The sequence below is a fragment of the Cyprinus carpio genome, chromosome A5 (assembly GCF_018340385.1).
Source record: "Cyprinus carpio isolate SPL01 chromosome A5, ASM1834038v1, whole genome shotgun sequence".
Taxonomy (NCBI): domain Eukaryota; kingdom Metazoa; phylum Chordata; class Actinopteri; order Cypriniformes; family Cyprinidae; genus Cyprinus; species Cyprinus carpio.
The window spans coordinates 11875375-11884671 of NC_056576.1; the positions used below are offsets into that span (position 1 = coordinate 11875375).

At 38.6% G+C, this 9297-nt stretch overlaps 1 long non-coding RNA gene across 1 annotated transcript; it reads left to right on the forward strand.

Annotated features, from left to right (window-relative positions):
- The first annotated feature begins 697 nt into the window (after positions 1 to 697).
- LOC122142645 lies at positions 698 to 3730 on the forward strand. The gene is made up of 4 exons (XR_006158708.1): positions 698 to 749; positions 1480 to 1537; positions 2453 to 2488; positions 3657 to 3730. It is a non-coding gene; the product is annotated as an uncharacterized LOC122142645 (long non-coding RNA).
- The last annotated feature ends 5567 nt before the right edge of the window (positions 3731 to 9297 follow it).

Genomic DNA, 9297 nt, shown 5'->3' on the forward strand with positions numbered 1-9297 from the left:
ATTTGAAGAAAAACAAAAAAGTGCATCCTTACAAAAAGTGTTCCCGTCGCTTCAGATAACCCAGATAGCACATCTGATGGCAGATAGAGTATTATGACGAGGACTTTCATACCTTTTATGGACCTTGACACTGTTATTTACTTGGCAGTCTATGGGGCAGTCACAGGCCTCCCGGTTTTCATCCAAAATAACTTAAATTGTGTTCTGAAGACGAACAAAGCTTTTACGGGGTTTGAACAACATGGTCGTAAGTGATTAATGACAAAACTTTTCATTTTGGGTTAGAGTATCCTTTAAGACTTTGCAAACCAATATAATATTACTGTTTTGAGTATCCCTTTAAGTGTCCAAGTACTTTTTAGGGCCACTGTTTGATATAAAAAAATCTAAATGAATTGAGAGAATTAAGGAGACGTAAATGAAGAACATCTAAGGGAAACAAGAGTGGAAGCAAAGTGTGCTGATGTATTTGTGATATTCCTGCAGTAACTACTGTGTCTCATGCCATATTAAACACTGTGAATACAGAATTAAGTGCTACGCGGACCGAAAAATCTGGAAGGTAGCAGCGGGAGGAGCAAGAGGCGCATTGGAACAGTGGAAGCTGTAGTTTTATCTAAAGATATCAGACTTTCCTTTGCCCTTATTTCTGTTAATTTTGTTTGCTTGTGCAGATATCCCTGACGACGAGGCCCCAGTACTGGACTAAAAAGCTGGAGCGCATCAACTCTATGAGGACACATGATGAGGTACAGACTGTGTGTGTTTAGATGGAGTAGAGATGTGTGAATATGTACAGTAGAAGTAACATGTTAGTTTGATGGACCTGGGCAGCAGTTACCACTATTCAAAATTTCAAATAAGTAAATCAGTGAGTGAGTTTTATATGTGAGATGTGATATTTTTTTTTCATATCCAACAAATGGAAATCTGTATAGGGTTGTTTTTTTTTTCTTTTTCATTTTCAGCTGTTGCCTGAAACTCGGAACCTTTTCTTAAATATATAAAAAATAAACCAAAAATGATTTTGGTTATGTTGAATTTGTATATTGTATCAGGTATTTTGTATTTGGTATTTTGAGCTAATCAACATTGCATTTGCTAAACCAAAAAATTCTGGAATTCTACAGTTTAGTTATAAGAATGATCTTTTACTGCCTCCTGCTGTGAGCACTGAGCACTGCAAGGGCCTTACAGTTCTACTTTCAAAAGACCACTAAGATGTGCTGTATAACCAATGGAGGGGAAGATTAGAGCAAATGAACATCACATCGTAGTTACCAATGATTCCTAGCAGACATGGTTTATTGTTGTCTTAGCCAGTGTAAAACAAGTTTAAGTAAGCCTCTAGCTTAGGCTTTTCGATTCACCTCATTTATGAAAACAGACACCAGTATTAAAACTGATGTTAGCTGAAATACTTTGCGTATTAGCATGAATTTGAACCATTTTATTAATTTCCCATAAATTTCTGAATAGTATTCACTGCAAGATGAAGCACAGAGAAGACAGCTGCCCTCAGCGCCCTCGCAGTGCTGTAAGTATTCTCTTCTCGCTTTTACTGGGGGGAAAAAAATATAAATTACTTGATGAGTAGCTTTCAAGCCAGTAGATGGCAGTAGTTTATAGCTATTGTGATGCATTAACCCTGATGATTATGGCATTCAGACTTTTATGTTCTGTTTGTTGTATTAATATTGCAAGTGTCAAGATTTATTTTTGGTTAAAAGGATAGTACACTCAACAAAAGAGGCTTCTCTTATGTTAACTTAAACCTTTATTACTTTCTTTTTTACTTGGAACATAAAATATGATGTTATGCAGAATGAGACTATGATAGTCAATATTTACTTTCATTGTATGAAAAAAATCAATAAAGTGGAAGTGAATACTATGTGACATCTCTGTGAAATTTACTTTCTTGTTCCATGGAAAAGAATGTCATAGAGATTTGTAACAACATGAATGTGAATAAATAATTGCTGAATATTCATTTTTGGGTGACCTACGCAACCATGAAGTAATTTCCTGAAATACTCGAGAGAAATTTGTAATAAGAAAAATACAGAAGTAGATTTATGATATTAAATAATCAAGAAAGCAGAATTGCTTGCAAACTCTTTAAACACTCTCTGTGGGTTATGCAATTATATTTGCATAAGTAACACTTACAATAAGACTTTATTAGTTAATGTTAATGCATTGACTAACAAATGAAATGCTCATTGTTAGTGTTCAAGTATTTAGTACAAGTCGTTAGAACAACTATTTATTCTTAGTTCATGTTAGCTCAGGTCTGTTAAACATTAACAAATACAAATTGTGGTTTTAATAATGTATTAGTAAATGATTAATGAAGTTCACTAATGTAGTTAATCAATGTTATCAAATGGAACCTTATTGTAAAGTGTTACCATTATCTTCTGCTGTTTAACTTTCTCCACACCACTAGGCGACTGGACATACTTTGGATGGAATGACCAGCAGAGTATGTACTTTGTGTTTTGGAACTAATCATCATTTTACTTCTTTTTTTCTTTATTCTTTCTGTTTACCATTTATTCATTTACAGAGAGAGAAAGAGTGAATAAGGTTCGGTTGGAGGAACTTGTAATGGAAAATTGTATTTTTACATTACACAAATTAGCAAACATATGTGTAATATGCACTACCAGTCAAATGTTTTGACACACTAGACTGAATTGATGTTTTCCATCTTAAGGAGCATTCACACTATACTTTTCGGTCAATTGACTTCCATTCATACACATGCAAATGTGGGAAAGAAGAAATGCAATCTCATGCAAAAAAGTTTTGGATTTCGCTGCATTATAGGTTCAAGTTTGGGGAGCTCTGATCAGCAAATTAATATCACATGAATCTGTGTTACCAAGAAAAGATCAAAACATCACGGCATGACCTTTAGCTGAATTAAAAGAACAGAAATGTAAAACTGCAGCATTGCAGGAAAGTGGAGTAGATTGTTATAATTTTACATTTTAGATTTATTATTACTTGTTATGTGTTGAATTTAAGCTTTTGAAAAGACGCTGCAAAGTGTGATGTCATACCATTGTGGGACCTGAGACTCGAAGCCGAAACCTTCAGGGTACACAAGTCCGACACTCTATCAGTTAGGCTACGCTGTCAAATGCAACAAATGCTTTTGATTCATTTCATTTTCATTGGTAACTTACTATTGAAGTTAAGTGCATTTGTAAACTGAAATTCTTTCTCCTTTCCTATTTTGGTTATTCATTATTCCTTCGTTATTCATATATTTGTGCTTCATGCATTTATTTGTTGTGAATGTGATTTGTATTTAGAAATGTGTAATTAACAAATAACATCTCCATCACCTTTATCTATTTATTTATTACCATTTTCAATTTCCTTTTAGCTTTTATGCAGTGTTGTGACAATCTTTTACAAGTAAAAATATTCCATGTAGTTTCTCTTTTAATAGGAAGTTTAAAATAATACTAATAAATTTAGTTGAATATAATTTATGCTGGAATATAACCTATACCACAACTGTCACTGCTTTAGCATTGTCTTTGGAGTCTCTGCATTCATTTAATTTAATTCATTTGAAGTTTAAGGTGTAGTTCTCCCTGACCACCCTTTACTCAATTCTGTATTTCGTTATGCTGTAGCTTTTGATGACCATGACAGTGCTGTGGATGACAGGGACAGTGATTACCGCAGTGAGACAAACAGCAGGCCTCCAACAATACCACACCACAGCTCAACCCAATTCCTCTGTACATCAGTACCCTATTGGCCGAAGGTTACAGAATCCATGCATTATCTAGGACAGACTCTATCCAGAGCTATGACTTGGATTATAGAGAAGGAAGGGAACAGAGGTATGTTTGAACACTTGATTAAACAAACACGTATACATCTTGGCATATTTTAAATATTCTATTACCCACCCATTATCTAAAAAAATCCTTAAAAAAGTTTATTTTCAATATTGCAATTATCTGAAGCAAACGTTGAATAAGAATACTATGACTTGTTTTCAGATAAAGTCTTGAATATACTTGTATTTTGTCTTTCTGCACTGACAAACTTGTTTTCTTGTTTAAAGTTTGCATTAAAACAAGGGTAGTGTGCCAAAGACTATCAGTGCGGTAAGACAAAAATACACATATTCAAGATATGATCTATGAGTAATATCTAAGAGTTGCTTCTAAAATAAAATTTTAAGAATTAAAATCATCAAGAAATTAATTTTTGCTATCAGTTTAGCTCCAAAAATGTAAAATTTTAGTTGTTTCATACATTTTCATTTTTTCTGTCTTTCTTTTTATATCCATCTATATATTTTAATTTAAGATTTTGTTCATTTCTCTTCCTGTTCATTCTTCTCCTCATCCATGCCACCTGGCACTTTCACTTTAGGTAAACCAGATTTTCAAGTGGTACAAATTATGTCAGAATGATTCCAGTGGACTCAGGTATGGGGGTTGAAGACTGGGAGACCAAATACAAAATTAATGACAACATACTGGATGATTACCTGGAACCAGAGCAGAAAACATGGGGGGTGACGATGATGACACCAAGAGTGAAATTTATTGAATCGTGAGTAGTCTGGGTGACTCCAAAGACAGTCGGTTTTACCAGACAGTAGAGTTATGCAAATCCCCATAAGGAGAGAAGCCACAGGCAGCAGTGAGGTCCGTTTGGTCTATAAGGAGCTAGAAACTTCAAGGATGATATTTCCCCTCCTGAAATTTCCATCATTTCTTCAATTAGGCAACTTCGCAAGGCAAACCAAACATCATATTCAGAGGAGCTGTTGTACAAAACCAAGATGTGGGCAAGAACTCATTTGAAGACACCCTTGAGAAACTATACAATTTATTGTGAGGAAGAGGAAGCCAGGATGAGAGCAAGAAGTAAATATGGGTCTGCAGGATCTGATGAAATGCAGTTCTCTCTTGGGTCTGAAGAGGAGCTAGATGACATGGCATTTGTAGAAGAGGATGCACAGTATGGAATATGACAGTTACTACAATAACGCAAGACTATTTCCTCTTATGATGAATGGTCATAAGGCTATTATGAACAACAGAGCAGCATGGGGAATGATTGCACATGGGGTCCAGATGAAATATTGTCATCTGTGCAGAAGCCAAATAAGGAGTATCATGATAGTATGGACGAACTTCAGAACTTAGTCGGCTCTGTGTCAGAATATCTAGCTGGACGAGAGGAGGAAATGAGTAAATATGAATCAATGCAAAAGTCTGTCACAAAAACAGAAACAGAGAGTGAAGAAAAGAAAAACTGAGGGTAAATCAGCTGAGATAAAAGAGGAAAAAGCTGGGAAAAAGGTATTGTGGGTGTTAAAAACACCATGAGCTCTGTTTAAATTAATCACAAGTACTAAAAACAGCATCTGAAGATACAGAATCAACAGAAACTACAACAAAAACTCCATCTCCAGTTCCCCCCAGTCAAAGTCTGGTATTTCCAAACTGTTCTCTTTCATACCTAAATCAACTTGTAGTCCAACTCCAGTGGCTGTTTTACTACCTGTTAATCAGGTAGTTAATCAGGAATCTAATGCAGACAAGAAGTTCTCTTTGCAGTCGCTCTTGCCATTTCAGTCCCCAGAGGTCAGTCGACCAGCTAGTGCCACATCAGAGACTAATGCTACAATCATTGCTGATTCAAGTGGCTCTCAAACTCAGGACTCCACTTCAAGTCAGACACAAACAGTGGTTGATTCAGTGCTAGGAAGGACTGAGCCCTTTCAGGCTTTTTGGAGACAAATCTAGTGCTGAAACTATTTCACAACCAAATATATCTCAGGGAAATGCAGAGTATAAAGAAGAATCTATGGAGAAATTCCAAAGTTTGTCTTTAGAGGGGTCTGGCACACAACCTGAGCACCAGTCCTCATTTGGGGGATCAGGAAGTGGATCAGTAGAGCTCTTACCTGACACAGAATCATCTGGTGAATTACCTGATTCCATGCCCAGATGTGTTACATACAAGCTAGTAGAGAGTAAAACTGAGGCAAAGCCTGCCAGTCAAACACTCGCAGAAGACACTGGATTATTTAGCCCCTTTTAAAAAGTCATTGAACTCACTCATATCAAACAATGCTCCCGACGATAAGCCAACTGAGGTCCCTTCGGGGTTTTCTATTTTTAAGCAAGCTGTGAGGCTCCAAAATCTGAGGATGTGTCTGGTACTTTTTGGCAATAAATTAAAGCTCCCTTTCTTTTCCTCAGATGCTCCAGTCAATACTCAGGTGCCTAAACAAGAAGGTGGTATGCTGTCTGGATTTCTAAAACTGACAACAGGTAAAGATCCCAATACTCCTAGATCTGGCGGACCCCAAACTGGGGCTAAATCACCACTGTCCAGTCGTTCTGTACTGCTTTAAAGTGTTTCCAACAGGAAATGCAGATACTGGCTTGTTGTCCAATCTATTCAAAGCAAGCTCAACTTTACCACCAAAGCCACAGACTGGAACACCAGCCTCATCAAAAGCCTCATTCAAACAGCAACTACACAAAAATATTACTACTGTTTGTTGTGAATCCTGAAAAACCAGGCAATGTTGAAGAAGCTTCTGCAGATATAGTTGCAGAAAGAGATGCTGCAGCAAAATGTCATAATGAGTGGCTGTCTACTGAAAAATCAAAAGAGAATTAAAATAGATGCACTGGATACAGTTGATAGAAATGAAAATGCATCTAAACTTCAAGATAGATCAAATACCAAGCCAGACGATCAATGCCATCCAAACACTCAGGTGCAGCCAAAGACACAAAATGATTCACAGGAAACAACCTCAGTCTCAGGGCTTGCTATCTGGTCTTTTATGTGGTAACAAGTAATCAAGCCCCAGGCAGCTCCTGTCAACCTCCACAGGGTGGAGTACTTTCAGGGCTACTTTCCACTGTTATGGGCACCCAAAATCCAAGCCAGATTCAGCCAGGGGGGCTGCATCGGCTCAGTCAGGAGGGATGTTGTCTGGAATACTGAAAATGGCTGCCTCTGAAAGTTTAACCACAAGCAGCCAATCAACAGGCCCACAACAGCAACACACCCTCCAATAAAGGAAACGCCTTTCAAGAATCACCTGCAGCTGCTCAAAGCCACAGCCAATCACAGCAGAGCACTGGAATTTTCTCTGGGGTTATTCAAATTGGCCAGTGATACAGTTTCAAGCCCCACAAACAGCACCTGCACAGGCAGCACCAAATCCTGAAAATCTGAATATCCCGAAGCAAAGTAACTTTGGAGGGTGAATCCAGTGAGCCCTCTCAAGGAGCTTCACCTCTGCCTCAGTCTGGAGGTTTCTTATTTGAACATTTGAAGGCAACCCCTGAGACTGTCCCAGCACTGAAAGAGGTATCCCAGCCTCAGCAGCATCAACCATCACAACAGAACAGTAATCAACACAAGTCAACAACAATCAGACACAAAGAGTTAACCACCATCATCTCAGCCACCACCAACTGAACCACCTCCAAGTCAAACAGCAGGACTTATTGGGGGGACTCTTAAAACTTACAGATAGTGCTCTTGAAGCCTCACAACGGCCCAAGTGGTTTCTGGCAGTCAGCCTAACCAACAACAATCCAGCAAACCAAATGCACATTCACAACCACAAACCTGCTACAGCAAGTGGAATGTTTTCAGGATTTTAAACAAGCTAACAGCCCCAGAGAGTAGTAGCCTGACCTCACAAACAGAGCCAACCACTACCACTACCTTCTCAGATGGGTGGCTTCCTTTCTGGCCTGTTTGGTAATGAGTGCAATCAGATGTTAACAATGCCAAAGACCCAGCTTCCCAGAATCATCTACAGCAGGAGTCCCCGTGTTCTGGTCAACCTAATGCATGGCAAAGTAACAGACAAAATTGCGAAGACAAAACCAAGTTCCACCTCAGCGGGCACCTCAAAGTGGACCAAGTGGAATGTTCTCTGGGTTGCTTACTAAGATCACAGATACCACCACTGCACAACCCCAGTCACAAACCACACAGCAAACCAGTAGATCTGGTCCAAATGAAAGTGACCCCCAGTAATCTTCTAGCCAACAGGGTGGATTCTTTTCTGGGCTTTTTTTCTACCAACCAGACACCAGCACAATCACAACAAGGATCTCATGGATCCTGTCATCATCAGCAGAGAAAAAGGCAGCCTTTACAAAGACAGATCAGATTCCCTCTCATACATCATCAACCCCTGAGCCACCACAAGGAGGTCTGCTTTTAGGCATTTTCAACAAACTTGCATCAGTAGATACTCCAGCTCAGTCATCAAAGTCTGTTTTTCTGGAGTTCAGTGTGACCAACAACACAAGTGTGCCTGAAGCATCAGAACAGAGTCAAATGTCTACCCAGCAAGCCACCCCCTTCAAGAGCCACCCAACAGTACATGGAGGAGATCCATAGGCTCTTATATGGCAAGATGAAATTCTGTGGATACCAGGAAAAAATCAGTGTGACTCACAGCTCCTAAATGCACCTGTTGATTTTTTAATCAGCTCTTCAGAAAGGAGAGAGGATTATGAACATGAATCTTGAGCAGTTCTCCCAAATGTTTCAGGGCTCCATAAATGCGCAGACAGAGAAACCTGTTGACTTCAGCTTGTACAAACTCAAAAAAGTAAAAATGGGTTCACAAGAGCCAAGTATAATTTCTGCAGAGGAGCAACTTCAAGCAGCTGACTTCTCTAAGAAAGCAAATAACCCATGTCATGGAGGACCATACTGGACAAATCAGGGTATTAAAGACCTTTTTCCTGAAGTATCTGTGCATCATTTCTCTTCTCCAGCTACTTTTACTTTATCGGTGGGCTTTAGATATCATCCCTCAACTATGAAACCTTAAATTCATGAAATCATGGTTGGACATGTAGATAAGCGTGTTGACCAGAAAACTCAAAGTAAGCAAACTTTCAGTTCTATTTCATCTACTGCACCACAAACAACTAAAAACAACTAAAAGCACAGCATCAGCAGGATCTACAATTACACCACAACCTCAGGCCACATCTACAAAACCTTCTGATCTACTGAATGCCAATGGAAAGCCACCTACACCAACTAGGTCACTTCCTGTAAAACCAGCAAATTCAACAAAACAGGATGGGTTTACACAGCAGAGTGAAACAACTACACCGCAAATATTACCTACTCCACAAGCTCAGAACAAGTCAAGTACTGCAACAAGTACTGCATCTAAGCCTTCTGCTGCATCTCAGAAAATGGCAAGACAGCCATCACACAGTCAACACAGTCTCCTTCATCAGAGAA